This window comes from Mauremys mutica, chromosome 1, assembly GCF_020497125.1.
Source record: "Mauremys mutica isolate MM-2020 ecotype Southern chromosome 1, ASM2049712v1, whole genome shotgun sequence".
Taxonomy (NCBI): domain Eukaryota; kingdom Metazoa; phylum Chordata; order Testudines; family Geoemydidae; genus Mauremys; species Mauremys mutica.
In genome coordinates, this window is record NC_059072.1 from 163,922,799 (window position 1) to 163,941,350 (window position 18,552).

Consider the following 18,552-nt stretch of genomic DNA (forward strand, 5'->3'; position numbering starts at 1 on the left):
ACTTCTTATACCCAACCCATACATACATCACACAATGATTTTTGGGACCACTGTGACACCAGTTTACATATGATACCCTACATGACACCTCTTACCAAACTATTATGACAACAATGTGCTGGGGGTACTGATTGTTTCAGCCTTGATATGAATTACCGTACAGTGGGATTTTTGCTTGTGGGCATTGAGGGATGCTTAGGGATTCATAGAGTTATGAATTCAAGTTCCCAAGCTCATCTTTTGAAGGTGTGCAAGTTTCTTTTTAGGATGAGAACTGATAGGTCAGATATGGAGGTACTTAATGGTGCCTATTGCTCAGCAAAGTGCTGAAACTTGTTTCACCGTGTTCCTCCTTAAAGCTCTCCTCCTCAAATGTATCTCAATTGAGTTAAACAGGGTGGGTCCCTCCATTGGGTTCAGTTTCCTCATCTTTTTTTCCAGATATTTTGATTGTATCTTTCAGATGTTAGCAGGTTTGAGAGGGATCTGACCAACCACTGGTACCTGGGTACCATTTTAGATGGGTGAAAAAGTGTAGAAGCTGCCCACCCCTCACCTTTGGTCATCCCCATTAGTTGCCTGTCTGTTGAGCTCAAAGAGCAGCAGCTAAGTCTGTATGTATCATCACAAGCTGGTATGTACAGTATTTGGAAGACATTTTTCTGGAGCTGACTACGCCAAATAATTTTTTTGCCCACCCCATATACAAATGGCTATTGGAAGTGCATATTTCTCATCCTCTAGCAATATTTAAATGGATCCCCTGACTTGTTTGTTCTTGAAGCATCAACTTTTCTCATAACCTGAAATCATCCTGGGGATCACACCAGTAACACATCATTCAAAACTGGAGGAACCCTCAGGTGGTTGGATTTTAATTCCTCAATAACTACATTGCATAACTGTAAAGGCCCAGATTTTCAAAGCCAGGCACACAAACATACATGCACACAGAACAAAATGCCTGATGCACACTCAACCAATTGGATATTTACACACATTATCTAGTTATGAGCATCTTTGTGCAGATGTGTTTGAAAATATGGCCAAAGCACATAATATTTGCCACAAAACAAGAGTCATGTAGACAATATTTGATAGCAGAGCTGGTCAAAAAATGGTGGGAGGGCCCATGTGGAATGCTTGGGCAAAAAATTAAAAAAATATATTTAATTTTCACTGGAAAATTTCAACTTTTTATTTAAAAAATTGGCCAAGACCCCAAAATAAATAATACATAAAAATCCGTTAGGGTGCAGGGGTTGGTTTTCCAATTAAAAATTAACCTTTTTTGAGGAAGGCAGCCCTTTTTTGTGAAAAAAATTATTTTGTTGAAAACCCAATTTTTCATTCAAAAAAACCCCAACAACGTTTTGACAGAATATTTTCAATCAGCTCTATTCCATGGAGCATCAAGCAAAGAAAATGTCCTCATTCGCTGATCACATTTGGCCAGAAATAATAACATGCTATCAGCACATCTTCAAAGCATGCCTCATATACAGCATGGGACTATTCCCTGAAAATTTCTGCTTTAATCTGTTGACTGCAGTGTTCCTCTTGGTTTACGCAGCTGCTTCCAATGTACTGCTTTTTCTACTGACATTCATCTAACCGTAACGCTGAATAGGCTTTACAGAGATTTTTAAAAGATATCATCCCTGCCACAAGAGCCTCCAGTCTAAATCAGATAAAGAGAGGAAATGAAGGCAACACATAGAAGAGGAAAGGCGGAGTGAGAACTGAGACAAAGATAATATCAATGATGTCATACAGTAAGAAAATCACTGACATTCTGATGTTTTTAAATTGAGGCAGAATTAGGACAAGCACAGAGGAATCGCCAGCACAGGAGTCGGAGCCAGCACCACCACAAAGGTCGGGAAGGATTTGAAGGAGAGATCTGAAGAAGGTGACTGAGGCCAGCTGAGGCAAAGGAAGTCAAACGTTTCAGGCACATGGGGAAGCGCTAGCAAAGGCAGAAAGGTAAGAGCTGGCGGAGAAGCCCCATAGAGCAACAAGATGACAAGAGCAGGTGCAGGGCAGGGTAGAAGCATGACTGCCTTCTTGTTCAACATTGGGGATTAAACTAGGGAGCCTTCAAGGCTGAAAGCATCAGTCCATTCATCTTGAGATAAAGAGACAAACTTTGAAGGAGAGAGTTGTCACAGACTATCCCCTCTGTGGAGCAGGCTTGGGGCAGGGAGGGGACACGCAATGCACACTGACCAGACAGCTGCATTGTCAACCCCAACATTAAAAAATAATGTTAGTCCCCCAAAAAGCATGATATATTTTTTAAATATATTGGGGGTCTTTTTTCTTTGCCTACTGGTTTGAATTTTTAGGGTTCGCTTGGATCACATTTTTGAGCTATTCTTCACAACCAGGAGGGCAAGAAACTAGATCTGGTTGGTAATTTTTCAACAAAACTTTTTTTATTGAAAAATGCCAAATTATCAAAACCAAATTTTTTCACAAGAAAGGGTCATTTTTAACCCCTCCAGAAAATTCAAAAAATGTTTGAATCAAGGAAAGTTTTGCAGTTGTCCCATTTTGACATTTTCCAAAATGAAACATTCCAGTTTTCTGGCTTTAAATTACTTTTTGTTTTGAAATTTAACTAAAATTTTAAAAAATTGTCAAAATCTAAATGAAATGTTTTGCAACTATCAAAACAAAATGTTTCAATTGTCCCAAACCAAAACAAATGTTGGATTTTTGGTTCACAAAAATTTTGAAGCTTTTGAATTTTCATCCTGATTTGTAACCGATTTTTGTTTGTTTGTTTGTTTGTTTTGCAAATCTCAATTTTGGTGGGACAGGAAAATCACTTCCTACTCATCTATTAGAAATTTACTTTTTTTTAAATGAAAGCTGAGATTTTCACATAATCACATGACTCCATCAGCTGGAACTTTAAGAATAACATCCAATATGATGAGAGTAAAATTGCCAGAGTTGGCAACATTGAGTGGGGTACAGTAATGCTAATGAAGTCATGACACATCTCATTTCTCATTTCCTTCTGTAACCTACTCAATGTTGCCAACTCTGATAATTTTATTCATCACCCATAGTCAAGAAACATGAATTTAAACTGGAACAGGTACAGAGAAGAGCTACAAGAATGCTTAGGAGAATGTAGGGCCTGTCTTATGAGCGGAGACTGGAAAAACTTGGTTTGTTTAGTCTTGTAAAAAGAAGGCTGAGAGGACATATGATTGCTCTCTAGACATACAATTGGGGGGGTGGGGGGAGGAAGGGGGTATAAATACCAGGGAGGGTGGAGAGCTATTTAAGCTAGAAGATAGTGCTGGCACAGGAACAAATTGATAGAAACTGGCCATGAACAAATCCAGGCTGGAAATTAGAAGACAATTTCTAATGATCAAAGAGGGTGAGGTGCTAGAACAGCTTCCCAATAGAAGTTGTGGGGGCAAACAACTAAAAATCGAAAAATAGAGGAAAAACTATCCTGGCATTTCCAGCCCTACTTTATACCCCAAAGAGGCTCGGATGGATTGCAGATGCTTCTCAGCTAAAACTTCTGACCTTTAAAATTGTATGTACGTTTAACATTCACTAAAACGGCTGGACTGTCACCCCTCGAGACTGAAATCTTCCCTGGTCTTCTAACATGTCTCAGCACTGTTAGGTGGGTTGGGGGTAGAATCCCATTCTATCTTTCGCCTGGCTAATGAGTCTGCCAAAAATGGTACAGGGTTCCAATTGTGGTGATAGGTGGTTTGTTTATGTGGATACTTGGCCACTGGAAACTTAAGCAAGACCCGGGCACTCAGCTCCCCCAGTGATGAGTGAGATATAAATGCCTCAAGAATGATAGATACATAAACCAACCTACCCAACTCATTTCTCATAGGTCACTGGGCTGAGCTCAAACCAGTGACTTAGACAGGCATTAGGCTATTATCGGTTCCCTGAGCTAACCAATTCCCATTCCACTAAAGCTTCTGAGATTTACTCAGTGATGACAGAACCCTTTCTTAAAGCGTTTGCCCAGAACTATATTTTTTGCTTGTTGAAATGAGGCAGAAAACTTCTCCCCACACAGAAATTACCTTTTCTTGGCAGGTGTGTTTTGCTCACTCTGAAGTGACATTGTCTACAAGTAGCCAAAAACAAAAACAAAAAAGGTAAAGTTAAAATAAAATAAATTACATTAAATGTTGGTGAATAATCCGTGTTCATTTATAACAAGGTGTGTCATATTAACTGAGCACAAGCACATACATCAGGGAGGGCAGAACCTGGGGTCAGGTAGCAATGCAGTTTGAGTTGTGTGTTTTATGCTTTAATATCTTCCAACTACACTGTAATTGAAAACATTGCTGGAATTTTTTCATACATGGTCCATCTGGATTTATTGTTTGTATAAAGGGCCTGATCCAGCTCTACTGAAGCCAATAGGAGTTCTTCCATTGATTTCCCTGGCAGTTGGATCAGGTCCGATGCCTTTCAGAAATATCTCTTTAAAGGAAAAGGAAAAAGAACTGCTTAAAGGGACACGGTCAGCTTCACTTGGGTTTTGTTAAGAAAAACACGCTTTACTAAACCTCATAAATAAAACATCTTCACAGGATTTTTAACAAATTAAAACGAAAACAGTTTGGGAATTGGGGATGGTCCTAAATTTTCCCCTACTATGCTGGAGACCCAAGCACAGGGCTAGTGCTTGAGAACCAGAAGCTGATGAAACTGACTAGCATTATTTGTATAATTGGAGCACCTAGAGGTCCCAACCACGATCAGGGCCCCATTGTGCTAGGTGCTGTACAGATGTATAGTAAGAGACAATCCCTTCCCCAATTAGCTTATACAGTCTAAAAGGGGTTCTCAACCTTTTTTCATTTGCGGACCCCTTTGGACATTTCAAATGGAGGTGCAGACCCCTTTGGAAATCTATTGTCTGTATATATACACCTCTACCTCAATATAACGCGACCCGATATAACACTAATTCGGATATAACGCAGTAAAGCAGCGCTCCGAGGGGGAGTGGGGCTGCACACTCTGGCGGATCAAAGTAAATTCATATAACACAGTTTCACCTACAATGCTGTAAGATTTTTTGGCTCCCAAGGAGAGTGTTATATCGAGGTAGAGTGTAGTTGAATTCTGTTCAGTCAGTTTTCAGTCTGTGTCTTTTGCGGACCTCTTAGACATAGTCCACGGATCCCCAGGGGTCCATGGACTACAGGTTGAGACCCACAGGTCTAAGACAAAACAGACAGTGAAAAAGAAACAAAGTGGCGTGTCCAAGATCAGACAGATATCAGGTCTCATGAATCCTATTGCCCAGTGCTCTAGCCACTGGATGACACTGCTTTCTTAACAAGGCATGAAAAGTAAAATAGACCACACTAGTGTTACTGTCCGAGGGGGGGAGAGTGAAGCACAAACAGGTAAAAGAAAGAGCATATATGGTAAAATGTGAATTTTCTGTTTTTTTAAAAGCTTTCATTTGTAATAATATGCACATAATCAACCAGGTGAAGATTATCTCTAACTACAAAGCCAAATTCATCCCTATGAGCTCGAGTTTTTGTCCTGACAGTGTCTGTATAATGATGAGTATTCCGGGAGCATAATCTTTTGTAGCACCCTATGAAACTGACGTCCTTCCTTCACTTTATACACATTCTTTTCATTTGAGAGCATTTCCAAAAATAACCATGGTTTGGATGTTCATTGTTCTGCATAAACAGACTGCTTGACTGAGAGACCAAGTGTAGTATCTGACAAAGGCTCGATCAGAGGACTGTACTCCTGGCATTGCCTGGGGATGGGTGGGATACCCCTGTCTCTCCCCACTCTAACCACTGTGATGCAATGTAACATGCTGGCCTCGAGCATTAGGGAAGTAAAAAATCAGTGGAGAGAGGTACATTTGGAGGTCAGAAAGAAAATAATTGGGGCCTCTCTGTGCCAGCTGCCTGCAGGTGACTCAGTTCCTCCTCTGTCTGCACCCTGATGGCAGGAGACTGCATTGACAGATGTGTGGAGGAGCCAACTCAGGTGTAGAAAGAGCGAACACTGTAGCCTTGGTCATGTCAGTGACAGTCTGGGTGCCTCCCACTCCCAGCCTCTAACCAATCCAGACTTTTCTTTCCTTTCCTGAAAAATAAAGGAGACCATGGCCATCATGAGGCTTTCACACAGGTCAGCTCTGTGCAATGTGCAACTGTGATGGGACAGGGGAGGTGAATAACCCATGAGGTGACCAACTTTACCCTCTAGAGATAGGATTCATTTTTGGAGGCTTCCTCCACAACCTGAGACTCACTATATTTATTTACTATGATGAAGGCTGAGATTAGTGCTGACCTCCAAAGGTTCCCCAAAATCTATGATCCTGTGCTTTGCAAGTCCCACAAGCCAGACCTCAGTTCCAGAACCAGGAACAGAGAGCAGTAGGCTGGAGCTCCAGTTCTTTGCTTCTAACACTCCCCATGCTTTGAACACATTGGGTGTTTAAAAAAATAAGCAAAACTCAAACCTGCTGTACTCATACTAGTGAATTGTGTATTTACAGTATTTAGAGGTTTGCTCCAGGCCATTGCCTTATGTTTCACATTGACTACAATGACTTGCTGGTTATTTTTAATGCTGCTAATGAGCACTGTTGAATCAATCACAAAAAATACTGCTAACGTAGCATGTTGCTCAATGGCTCACTTGATTCTCCATTGTTTTACTGAATGTAAGTAAAATATTGTTATCACTGGACTAGAAATAATTGTTCAGGTGACGGCCTAGTTGGACCGGCCCTCTGACATCATTCAGCTGAGCTTCCCAACCCCCTCCCCATTAGCTGCAAATAGACAAACCCATATTCAAAGCAGGTGCCAAAGATGGCTTGTTCTGCACTATACACTTGGCTTCTTCACTGTGGCACTCAGTGGCATCAAGTTTAACAGGTGGCAGAGCTGTCATTTCTTTTGGTCAGTCATGACTGATGCATGTCAACTGATTCAACATACATTAAATCCTCAGCGTGTCTAGGTGATGAACTCACAAGGCTCCAATATGAGCTGAATCAGCTTATAAAGATCAAGAGGATTCAATTAAGAGTGAGTTTAAAGAGCACAAATGCACCCCAGACACCTGAAACATGTGAGATCATCAGCGATGTGTGGAAAGGCCTCTAGCAGGGCAGTGTATGAAGTTACAGGGAATGCAGAATTCCAGTAAATCAACATGAGTGAAAATGAGTTTTGTTGAACCAAAAGGCCTTTGCTTAACTACCCTTTCTTCCTCCCTATAACCCTGCATGACAGATTCACAGATTCTGACAAGTAGATAGTTATGCTTACCATTTGGTAGCTAGGAAGACACTGGTCAGTAGACAGATCCCTACTGGTAAGTAACCAGACATCTGCCTTCAGTTAGATACTGATATACTGTATATCAACTAGCTCAGGGATGCAGTTGGATGAATAAGCAACTTCTATAGGCAGCATTTCAGGGGTTGCCTCCTCCTGGCCAAAATACAACTCAGGACTTCTCCAGTAGAGCTTTAACCCTCTTGCTGCTGCTACCCCAGCACCCACAGTGTGTTGGCTCCAGTTAATTTCTCCTTTTCCTCATCTCTGTTCTTTGCCAGCGAGTGAAGTTCTATGCTGTGAAAAGGCAGTACAACTGGCTTTGTGAGGTGCTATGTTTATTTTCTCTCACTGACTCCAGATCAAACTAACCCAAGTAAAACCATGATTTTTTCTATCATCCTTGCAAACTCTTCTGGGTTTTGGCTACTCGCCTATGTTTTCACTTGGGCCTGAGGAGCTGGCACGAACAAGCGTTTCTTAGAATCATAGAACTGGAAGGGACCTCGAAAGGTCATCTAGTCCAGTCCCCTGCACTCAAGGTAGGACTAAGTATTATCTAGACTATCCCTGACAGGTGTTTGTCTAACCTGCTCTTAAAAATCCCCAATGATGGAGATTCCACAACCTCTGTAGGCAATTTATTACAGCGTTTAACCACTCTGACAGTTAGGAAGTTTTTCCTAATGTCCAATATAAACCTCCCTTGCTGCAATTTAAGCCCATTGTTTCTTGTCCTATCCTCAAAGGTTAAGAAAAACAATTTTTCTCCCTCCTCCTTGTAACAACCTTTTACGTATTTGAAAACTGTTATCATGTCCCCCCTCAGTCTTCTCTTTTCCAGACTAAGCAAACCCAATTTTTTCAATCTTCCCTCATAGGTCATGTTTTCTAGACCTTTAGTCATTTTTGTTGCTCTTCTCTAGACTTTCTCCAATTTGTCTACATCTTTCCTGAAATGTGGCACCCAGAACTGGACACCATACTCCAGATGAGGCCTAATCAGCACGGAGTAGAGCAGAAGAATTACTTCTCATGTCTTGCTTACAACACTCCTGCTAATACGTCCCAAAATGATGTTCGCTTTTTTTGAAACAGCGTTACACTGTTGATTCATATTTAGCTTGTGATCCACTATGACCCCCAGATCCCTTTGTGCAGTACTCCTTCCTAGACAGTCATTTCCCATTTTGTATGTGTGCAACTGACTGTTCCTTCCTAAGTGGAGTATTTTGCATTTGTCCTTATTGAATTTCATCCTGTTTACTTCAGACCATTTCTCCAGTTTGTCCAGATCATTTTGAATTTTAATCCTACCCTCCAAAGCACTTGCAACCCCTCCTAGCTTGGTATCGTCCGCAAATTTTATAAGTGTACTCTCTATGCCATTATCTAAACCATTGATGAAGATATTCTTGCTAGATACAAACCAGAATTAATCTCACTAAGCATCCTTGGTTTTAGTTCAGATGAGTATGCTGTAACACAAGAAAGACACACAGGTTATTGGTGTGGTGGTACAGGATTTCTGAGGTTATATTGTAAATAACGAGGGTGTTTTTTTTTAATATATAAATCTTGCCCTCCTCTTTGGTGTCTTGTTTATTACAGGTATTTATTTTAGAGGTAGTATTTCATTCAATGGCATTAACTTCTTTTAACATCTGTGCTGATAGACTTTTATTTATTTTGGTTTATAATAAATACCACAAAAGAAATCAGTTTGGGGGTCTAGCTGCCTTTGCCAAAAGTTCAATATAAATCAGATCAGACAAAACCGCAGCTGCTCCTTGACCCCAAGCCAGCTAAAATAATTAATTGCAATAAAAGCTAATTCTCCCTCCAGGAGAAACACAATGGGCCAGATCCTCAGCTGATGTAAATCAGGGTAGCTCCATCGAAGTCAGTGTTGGCCAGCTGAGGAGCTGGACCTATATTTTCAGCCTATATTATCCTGACCCAGGTTCACTGTGCTTTTCCCCAGGACCTAGAAATCCACTCATTACAGATGCAAGGACAACAAGGTAGGAAGTGCGACTGTGCCTGTGTTTACCTGCATCTGCCTATGGCTCTGCTCCTGCAGGTGCCATACTGATCTTGAGCCACAGAACCATCCCATATCCCCTGTGCGTGATTCTGTCTAAGTCTATTGTCAGCAGGACAGAGCAGAAACCAAGCTCTAATATACTTCTCAGCTCCTCCTTTGAAAAGTGGCTTTGCTGTAGGTGTCCTGGCCTGGCTAGTGAGGGAGAGGGAGCTAGAGGCTATGGAGCCACAGAAACACATGAAAGTTTGGGTCTTTGTCATAGCCTTACTGGGACTCACAGAAGAAGACAGCGAGAGGAGGTGTCATGGGTACAGAGAAGTAATAGGAGTCCCAATCAGAAGTGATAGGGGACTTAGATGAGACCCTATTCATAATACTTCACACAGAGCCTTTGAAAATATATGGCCAAACTTGAGGGGCGATTCATAGGAGAGATCATCTTCCTCTGCCTTCTGCTCATACTCAGCAATAGGATGGGAAATTATGATGAGCAGGTGGAGTGGTCCAGGACTTTAATTAAAGACGTTTCCTCCTTCTTAAGGAGCCAGGTAAGAATACAATCAGTTTCACAACACTAACAACTCCGGTCCCAAGAGTATGGGCTTTTGATAGCCCCCAGGACTGACTCTTCCATTTAGCCACTATACAGGCACAGTAGCAAAGCAATCTTACCTCTGACTGTCCAACTCGCCATCACCCTATTGTTCTGGGACCATCTCTAGGTTGTCAGGGACCTACCCTAACAAGTAAGTAGTCTGGAAGGGAAAAAACCAAACCATGGTCCTAGCCAATAACACCCAAAGGAGTTCTGCTGTTTACAGAAAGGCTGGGAATTGTCCATGTTAGAGCTGGTTGGAAAATGGAATTTCCATTCTGTGGGAAATTCTGACATTTTGAAATATGTTCATATTCCAGATTGGAACTAAAATTTTATTGTTTGATTTTTTTCACAGAAGGGAAATTCCCCCAAAAATTCAGTTTGGGAACATTGAAATGTTTTCTTTAGATAAGGTAAAATATTACATGTAATTATATATAATATATTACAATTATAATATGCAAAAGTCTAAATGAAACAAAATGATAGAATGAAATGTTTTTAGTTTATCAAAATGAAACACTTTGACATTATTGAAATGAAACAGTCTGACTGTATCAAAACAAAACGAGAAAGCTGACACAATTTGCTTCAACATTTTTCCATTGAACAGTTTTGTCAAACTTGGCCCATTTCCACAAAGCATCATTTTGACAAAACTGCATTGTCCTACAGAAAAGTGGTACATGGAAAATGATTTGCCCAGCTCTAATCAGGCAAGGATCAGATTTGTTTGCCATGATACAGTCTCACTGGCTTGAGTTGAAGCCACTTGTGATCACTCAGATGCCATCAGTTCAGGAATCATATTTCATGTTTGTAAGTTCTGGCAGATAACGGTAGTTCTCTCTTTCCTCCTGGCTCCCATCTCTGTTTCCTTACCTCGATCTCCCGATTGCCATACCCTTTCCCTTTTTGAGGGAGTGAGCAGACTTCATCCTTTAATTCATGCTTTTAAGATGGACCCTGAATGTCCTCTAGCCACCTAGACTCATAGACTCTAAGGTCAGAAGGGAGCATTATGATCATCTAGTCTGATCTCCTGCACAACGCAGGCCACAGAATCCTACCCATCCACGTCTATAACAAACCCCTAACCTATGTCTGAGTTATTGAAGTCTTCAAATTGTGGTTTGAAGACCCCTCAAGCTGCTCTAGGTTTCTTCCTGCAGTGGAACTCATACAGAGTCACGGTGCCCCATGAATTGTGGCTTAGGTGTATGCTGTGACAATCAGGGTCCAGAAGCCTCAAGGGGAGAACAGAGGGCTCAGCCCCAAAGATTAAGCAATTGAATCAACCAGGTGTACATAATGATAGTGGGTATACAAATATGTTGAGTAAGGTCTTTTATGAAAGCTTGTAATGTTCTGAACTTGATGGTCATTATGCGATCTATATAGACTGTAGTTATGAATCTGTGTACAGAATACTATTCTCATGACCTGTACTACAATTTCAACTACACCTCACAGCAGAGAGGGGCTCCTTCCAAGCTGGGTGTTTACACAAAACCAGATGCAAGTAACTATTCATGGTACAACCCAGGAAAAGACAAATGAAGGACCATTACAGTTAAAGGGGAAGACACTGAGATGCCCTGGCTATCAAGTCAAGAGGGATCCCTCTTCCTCCTTCCCCTTCCACCCCACAATCTGAATAACTATGAATTACCGTAGTCTGAGAAAAAGAAAAAAGCCCTGCAGCCCTGGTTAAAAGGGAAGAGGTTTGAAGTGAAAGGTATCCAGAACTGAAGGACAGTCTTGAAGGCAGAGGACTGGCTGTGAACGCTGGATCCTCTCTGTGACAGGGGGCATGTTGGGAAACTGCTCAAAGGCAATGGCTGGCTTATATTAGACAAGGGATTTTATCAGATATAGAGATATAAAGCCTGAGATTGTGTCACTATGTTTATTTTCTCTGTTTGCTTCCCCTCCTATTTCATCTTGGAAGCTGTAATTTTCCTATTAAATAAACTTTTTTTTTTAATTTGCACCCCAAGCAGGTCTCTGTTCGTGCACACTGTATGGACTGTGTGTGTGCCAAAGTGAGCTGATAACTGGCGGGCTGGTTTCACACCTTCGAGGGTGGCAGTCTGAGCAGCTTATTTATTTAATTTAATTAATTTATTTATTTATTTTGCTTGGGGCAGCAAAAATGGTAGAGTTGAATGAAATGGGTTGTATGAAATGTTTTGTTTGACCCAAAAAAATCTGGCGGAGGGGGGAGGGGTTTGGGTTGTTACATTTTCAGGTGTTTTTATGCCCTTTTTTAAACAAAATGAAACAAATCTAGCTAAGTTTTGAAAGAAAACGTTTCAAAATGAAACATTGAAATGTTTCATTTCCCAAATGTCAAAATGGCCATAATTATTCATTGAAATTGATGAGAATTTGTAAACAGTTTCTGTGACAGACTGACAGTATCCTCAAATGTCCTGCGCAAACCCTATGGAATAAAAATAAACGTTATTGAATTAAGTAAAACCTTATACAATTAGAATGAATACCTTTGGGGTACACTGTATTAAAAATGCAATTGCGTATGTGTTGCTGAGGCATTGTATGTACCTTCTCTAGTGGGGAGGGCTGCTACTGAACTTCCTTTGTTATCAGCCTTTGAAGCCACCCCCTGGAGTGGTGGTTTGCATAAACTACTTCAAACTGGATTCTCCAGGGACCAATAGACAAAGAAAAGCGTTTTGGATAAAACAAAGCCTGGGTTTTAAACTGACTGAGAGCCTTCTTCCAAATCCAGCAGACAGGTCTCCTGGTCCATGGGGACCCCCAATCCTTGGGATAGGATTAGAAGGACTTGACCTACCTAGAATCCATGTTAAGATAAATTCTGGTAAGGTTATTAACATGTGTGTATGTTCTTTTCTTGTGTTTTCTCTGTAATGCTGTTTACCTTAAGAATAGAGCAGACTTCCTTAGAAAGAACTGTGTGGTAACTTGTATCAGTAGCATCACTCTTCTATCAGTCTCTGAAGCCAAAGCAAGCAGGTTTGTTTGGGCAGGTTCTCTTTGCTGGAAATACAGTGTAGGCAGGAAACTCTTCAGCCTGGACTATCCAGTCAGAAGGGAGTGAGACATGGGTCACCACCCTGAAAGGGAACAGCTGAGGAACTGGGACCTGAGCTTGGGTGCCCTTGCTGGGCCACTGATGGGAAGCAGAGATGCAGTTGCCCTGAACTATGACAGTTTCCATCATCCCCAAACTGCATTTTTCAGCAAATTTACTATTTAACTGAAATATTTCTTCCCACTCCACTTTATAGTCACTTAAACTGACCTATGAATTTGGTCCTTCACATTTTAAAGCAAAACCTGCTCATTCTAGTGGGAAGCCATTTCTCTTGGATTGGCTGGTACCATTGAGTTCTTTAGCCAACGGCTCTTCTAATTTCATTTTACAGGTTGTCTTTCAAAGTCTGTCTTTTCAGGACTAGCATTCTGGCTGCAGTCTCGTAAATACATAGAAGGCTAGAGCAGCCAGACACCGCAATATGGCTCTGCTGCCTTTCGATAGGTTGCTGGCTAAAGCAAGGATTCCGATCCCATAACTTTGTGAGCCGGAGGGACTCACTGGCAACTAATGGTCTATAAGTTACATTTACATTGATTTTTTTTAATTAAAAATAACTGCCCACAGCCACCTTTGCTTATACTTGTATCTGCCTTAGAAGAGGGATAGAAATGCGTGGATTTGTGTTGATCAGCAGTATAAACCAGCCACTGCATAGCTCTCTCCTCACCTGGCAGTTTCAGGCACAGAGCAGCCAGCAGTGACATTTGAGGACTGTCAGTGCCATCTTTGGCCTTTCAGCTGCACCACGGAATAAACTCCAGATCTCTCTGCCCCAGACAGATTAGCTGGATTCCATACCAATCAATGCCATGCAGCCACGTCGCAAGTGTACAGCAGCCGGGGCCGCCCAGAGGGGTGGGGGAAAGTGGGGCAATTTGCCCCAGGCCCTGGGCCCCGCAGGAGCCCCCACAAGAATATAGTATTCTATAGTATTGCAACTTTTTTTATGGATGGGGCCCCCGAAATTGCTTTGCCCCAGGCCCCCTGAATCCTCTGGGCAGCCCTGACAGCAGCAATATCCCAGCAGTGCACAATGTGCTGCACAAGGGTGGGGAGAGGAGACATTTTGGCCGCAAGGACTATGGCAAACTGTTCATCTTAGGACGAGGTCCATAAGACCCTGAGGGATCTGGCCCCAAGTGACTTTCTCAAGGTCACACAGAAAATCTGTTCCAGAGCAGGAAATTGAACCCACTTTCTCGGCTAGTTCCCTAAGCTCTGTACACGGAAGAGTGACTGCAAGAAAGGGCTTCTTCAGTGATGGGCCACACTGCTTCGGAGTGAGCTTCCCTCTTCTTCTGCTGTGAAATAGCCCGAATCTGTTCACCTTCCACACAGGCTGCAAGCTTCATCTTACCAGGGGAGCTGCTGAAGCAGCAAATATTGCTAGCGGCGATGGTTAAAGAAAAACAGGGATTCAGTTTATTTTTGTGTTGCCTGGTTACTTGAGTGGTATTCTGTGCTAGAGGCTGGTGTTTCTCCCTTTGATACGTTGTATTTTTAAGTGTGTGTCAGAGGGGCCTAGTGTTTTCAGGAACGTGCCTCTTACTGTTATTTTTATAAAGCTAAAGACTAAGTGATTTGGATTTGTCATCGACTACTTCAAAATGGACTGGACACGTCTATGGATAACCATAGCAATCTGAGTTATACTAGTTAATGCAAATGTGTGGCGCTCCCAATCCAGTGCTGTGAATGCTGGCCCTGCCCTACTGGCAGGGGGACAAGCAGATATGGGAAGTTGGTCCGTCTACCCCTACAGAGCCCTTGGAAGAGCTGGCTGCAGCTCCAGCTCTACTTCCTACTGCCAATTCTCCTATGATTTGAAGACACGATTTGCCATTTTGGAGACAGGGATGCACAGCCTGCCAGAGAGGCCATGTACTGCAGCTGCAACTAGCACACAGCAGGTCAAGAACACTAGTACAGGGCGGAGGAAACAGGTAAGGTTGCCAGGCATCCGGTTTTCGACTGGAACGTTCAGTCGAAAAGGGACCCTGGCGGCTCCGGTCAGCACAGCTGAGCAAGCCATTCAAAGTCCAATCGGCGGTGCAGTGGGGCTAAGGCAGGCTCCCTGCCTGCCCTGGCTCCGCGCAGCTCCTGGAAACGGCTGCCATGTCCAGCTCCTAGGCACAAGGGTGGCTATGGGGGCTCCACATGCTGCCTCTGCCTTGAGCGCAAGCTTCGCAGCTCCCATTGGCTGGGAGGCAAGCGCCACCCGGCTGGAGCCTGCACCCCAACCCCGTGCCCCAGCTCTGAGCTCCATTCCTCATCCAAACTCCCTCCTGGTGCCCACACCCTGCACCCCTCCTTCCCCCCCAGCCCTCTGTCACAGCTTTGAGCCCCCTCCTTCGCCCCAGGCCCCTCATCCCTGACCCCAACCCCAGAGCCCACACTCCAGCCCCCTGCCCCAGCCCTGAGCCTGCTCCTACACTCTGGACCCCTCGGCCGCAGCCCATTGGCCTCTCCTGCACCTCAAACCCCTCATCCGCAGCCCCATCCCAGAGCCTGCACCCCCAGCCAGAGCCCTCACCTCCTCCCACACCCCAACCCCCTGCCCCAGCCTGGAGCCCCCTCCCACACCCTGAACCCTGCAATTCCGACTTCACCCTGAAGCCCACCCCGAGCTGGAGCCCTCACCCCCTCCCACACTCCAATGAGAATGAGCGACGGGAGGGGGGCATGGAGGAGGGGGTGGGGTCTCGGAGAAGGGGTGGGACGGGGCAAGGCCTCAGGGAAGGGGCTGGGCAGGGGGCAGGGCAAGGGGGTTCAGTTTTGTGTGATTAGAAAGTTGACAACCCTAGAAACAGGCCCAGGGAGCAGTCTGTCTTTGTTGCCCCTGGGAGCTTGAACCGCATGTGAGAATCAGCAAGAGCCCAAAGGGAAGGAGGGTCCCTGATCAGTGACTGAGGGGCTGATGCCAGAGGGCACTGGGGCTGTCTGTTTGCTGACCGAGGGGACTGTTGCTGATAAAGGTGATTATTACTCGTAAAGGCATTGGAGTGATTTCTGGGTGAAAACCTGTCTCCCCAGTGGCTATGGATGGGGTGGAGACAAGGGGCAGGAGTTTGGTTCTAGCTACCAGCTGAGGGGAGCCCTAGCATGCCATGCTTCTTTATATGGGGAGTACAGTTCTTTGCTTGCTGTTTCTCCTCTGCCTCCATTACAGTTGCTCTCCTGACCCAGACATTAGTTAGCTGCAAAAAACCCACCAACACCACTCTCTTCACAAACTGAAAGCTCTCTTCTGAACTTGCCTGCACACTGCCATCTGGATGCCATCCCCCACACATGTAACACGACCCCACCATCTACGCTCCAACAAACACAAACCGCCCCCCGTCCATCTCACCGCACACTTCATTCCGTAAAGAAATCTATTTTCTAAGCCAATAGGCTGCTCTGATCTTTAAACCTCACTCGTTTCACTTTTTGTGCAGGTGTTATCAACTACTTTCCTTGCTGTGCCCACAGCTTCCGTTTTGGCCTGCTTCTGTCATCCCACTGAAATGGATGCTTGCTGACATTCGCAACCAGTCCACACAGAGCTCCTGCCTATTTACCACCTCGTAAAAAGACAGAAAATAGGTATTGATATTCCAAATGAATTAGAGTGATGGTGCAAGGAAACTGAAATCCTTCACCAATACACAGCCCAGGTACAACACGAGGAACCGCAGTGTGAGGCCTCCCACCAGTAGGCCTTAAGCATGACATGAAGGGACCGTTTCTTGGGGGGACAGGTTAGTTTAGTCTCTATGGCTTTTTCAATCCTTGGCCTCTTGGCTGCACCTGTTAGTGACAGTGCCATCGTTGCTAGTTCTGGTTCTCTATGACCCCACTACCTTAGGGTCTGAGCCCTTCACAACCTTTAATGTATTTATCATCCCAGCATCCTGAGATGAAGGAAAGTGCTATTATTTCCATTTTGGAGATGGCAAACAGAGAGACTAAGTAACATGCCCAAGATTAAGTATGAAGTCTGCAGTGGAGCAGGAAACTGATGCAGGTTTTCCCAAATCACAGGTTAGCACTCTAACCACTGGACCATCCTTCCTTCTCGGCTGTACACACCTTTCCATTAAGAATCAATCAACAGCCACAAATTCATTTCACATAGGCTATAAAACAATCAGCTGGTGATGACTTTCACTCACGATTGATCTGGGTGAGATGCCATGCAACAACCTAGAAGCGAAAGACTTTGTTTCCCATTCCAAGGCCCTGATCCACCCAGTCCCCTCTAAAATATCCCTTTTTGGCTCTTTGTCAGGAGAATGGCTTATGGAACAGTAGAACACTTGAGTCATAAATCACTGAAAGGCTGGCTGTGAATCTTATGGTATGGGAGATAAAATTTCACGTGGAAATGAATAAATCATTGCTACCTGCAAATGATCTGAAATGCTATCCTTTACCTTTTCGTCTGGATGAATATTTTGCTGTTGATTGGCTGGCTCAGAAAAGGTGAATTTTTCTCACAGTGTTGACAATAATGCTAGCAAGAAAACCTTGGGCTTTGCAGACCCTCTTCTGCTAAAAATAGAAGTGACTGAAACAAACGATATGGTTCTGTATGTAAAATATATGTGTGTATAAAGCTGAGACATCTATGCTAAGCTTCCAAGTCATTCACTGGAGGAGGGTTCAAATAGCCTTGACAACTAGGTTTCAGACTGAGAGATGGCATGGAAACCGCCACTGGTGAAAATCTCACTTTGGCACTGGACAAAAGACAAGCATCTCTGAATGCAGACCAGGCATTATCAATCACAGAGTTCTGATGTCTAGAATACAAATCACTGAGCTGCCTCTGCTCCCTCCCCTCAGACAGATCCCAGAGAGGCATGACAGCAGCTTGATGAGCCTTCTCACATAGAGTCTTGCAAGGTTTAGCCTGTCTAATCTCCTAGTCAAAATATGAGCTCTTTTGGAGAGGACAAGATAAGACACCGCAGGCTATAAAGCTAATAACTGGCTTCCCATGTCTGGCTTTATTATTTCTTTCTAAGCAGATCTAGTCAAAGCCATTTTCCAGATATCCTGGTAGGTCATGGCTATCTGTCAGACCAACTCTCTCCCCACGTACCATCACAGCAGTTGAGCTTCTCAGAGGAGCTTGAGCTAACAGCGCTAAGATTTCAGTATCTAAGAGCTGAGTGGCAGAGCAAACACTAAGTGGAGGGCCCTTAACTCTGGAATTTGCCTCCCTCAATGGTCCAGCAGAACCTTGATCTCCAGAGCACCATGCAAGGCTCTTCTCTCAATAACTTGCCTAAACTGAGCTTGGGTGTTATTTTGCTTTTGGTTTCTGATAAAGAGGCAAACATTTGGTTGCTTTTATTAGGCTTTGGATATGTGCCCTATGAGACGGAAGCCTTCTGCTCTTGTACAGAATGGATACAGTGCCAACTGCAGCACTGCAAGCTTCCCCAATGCTGCCCCTCTTCCAGCAAGTAAGATTTATCCCACA

The 18,552-nt window shown here is 43.6% G+C and overlaps 1 long non-coding RNA gene across 1 annotated transcript; it reads left to right on the forward strand.

The window, feature by feature from the left end:
- The first annotated feature begins 9,328 nt into the window (after positions 1–9,328).
- Positions 9,329–16,879, forward strand: LOC123368837. Its single transcript, XR_006578916.1, has 3 exons — positions 9,329–9,370; positions 14,842–15,022; positions 16,520–16,879. It is a non-coding gene; the product is annotated as an uncharacterized LOC123368837 (long non-coding RNA).
- Positions 16,880–18,552: the final 1,673 nt, after the last annotated feature.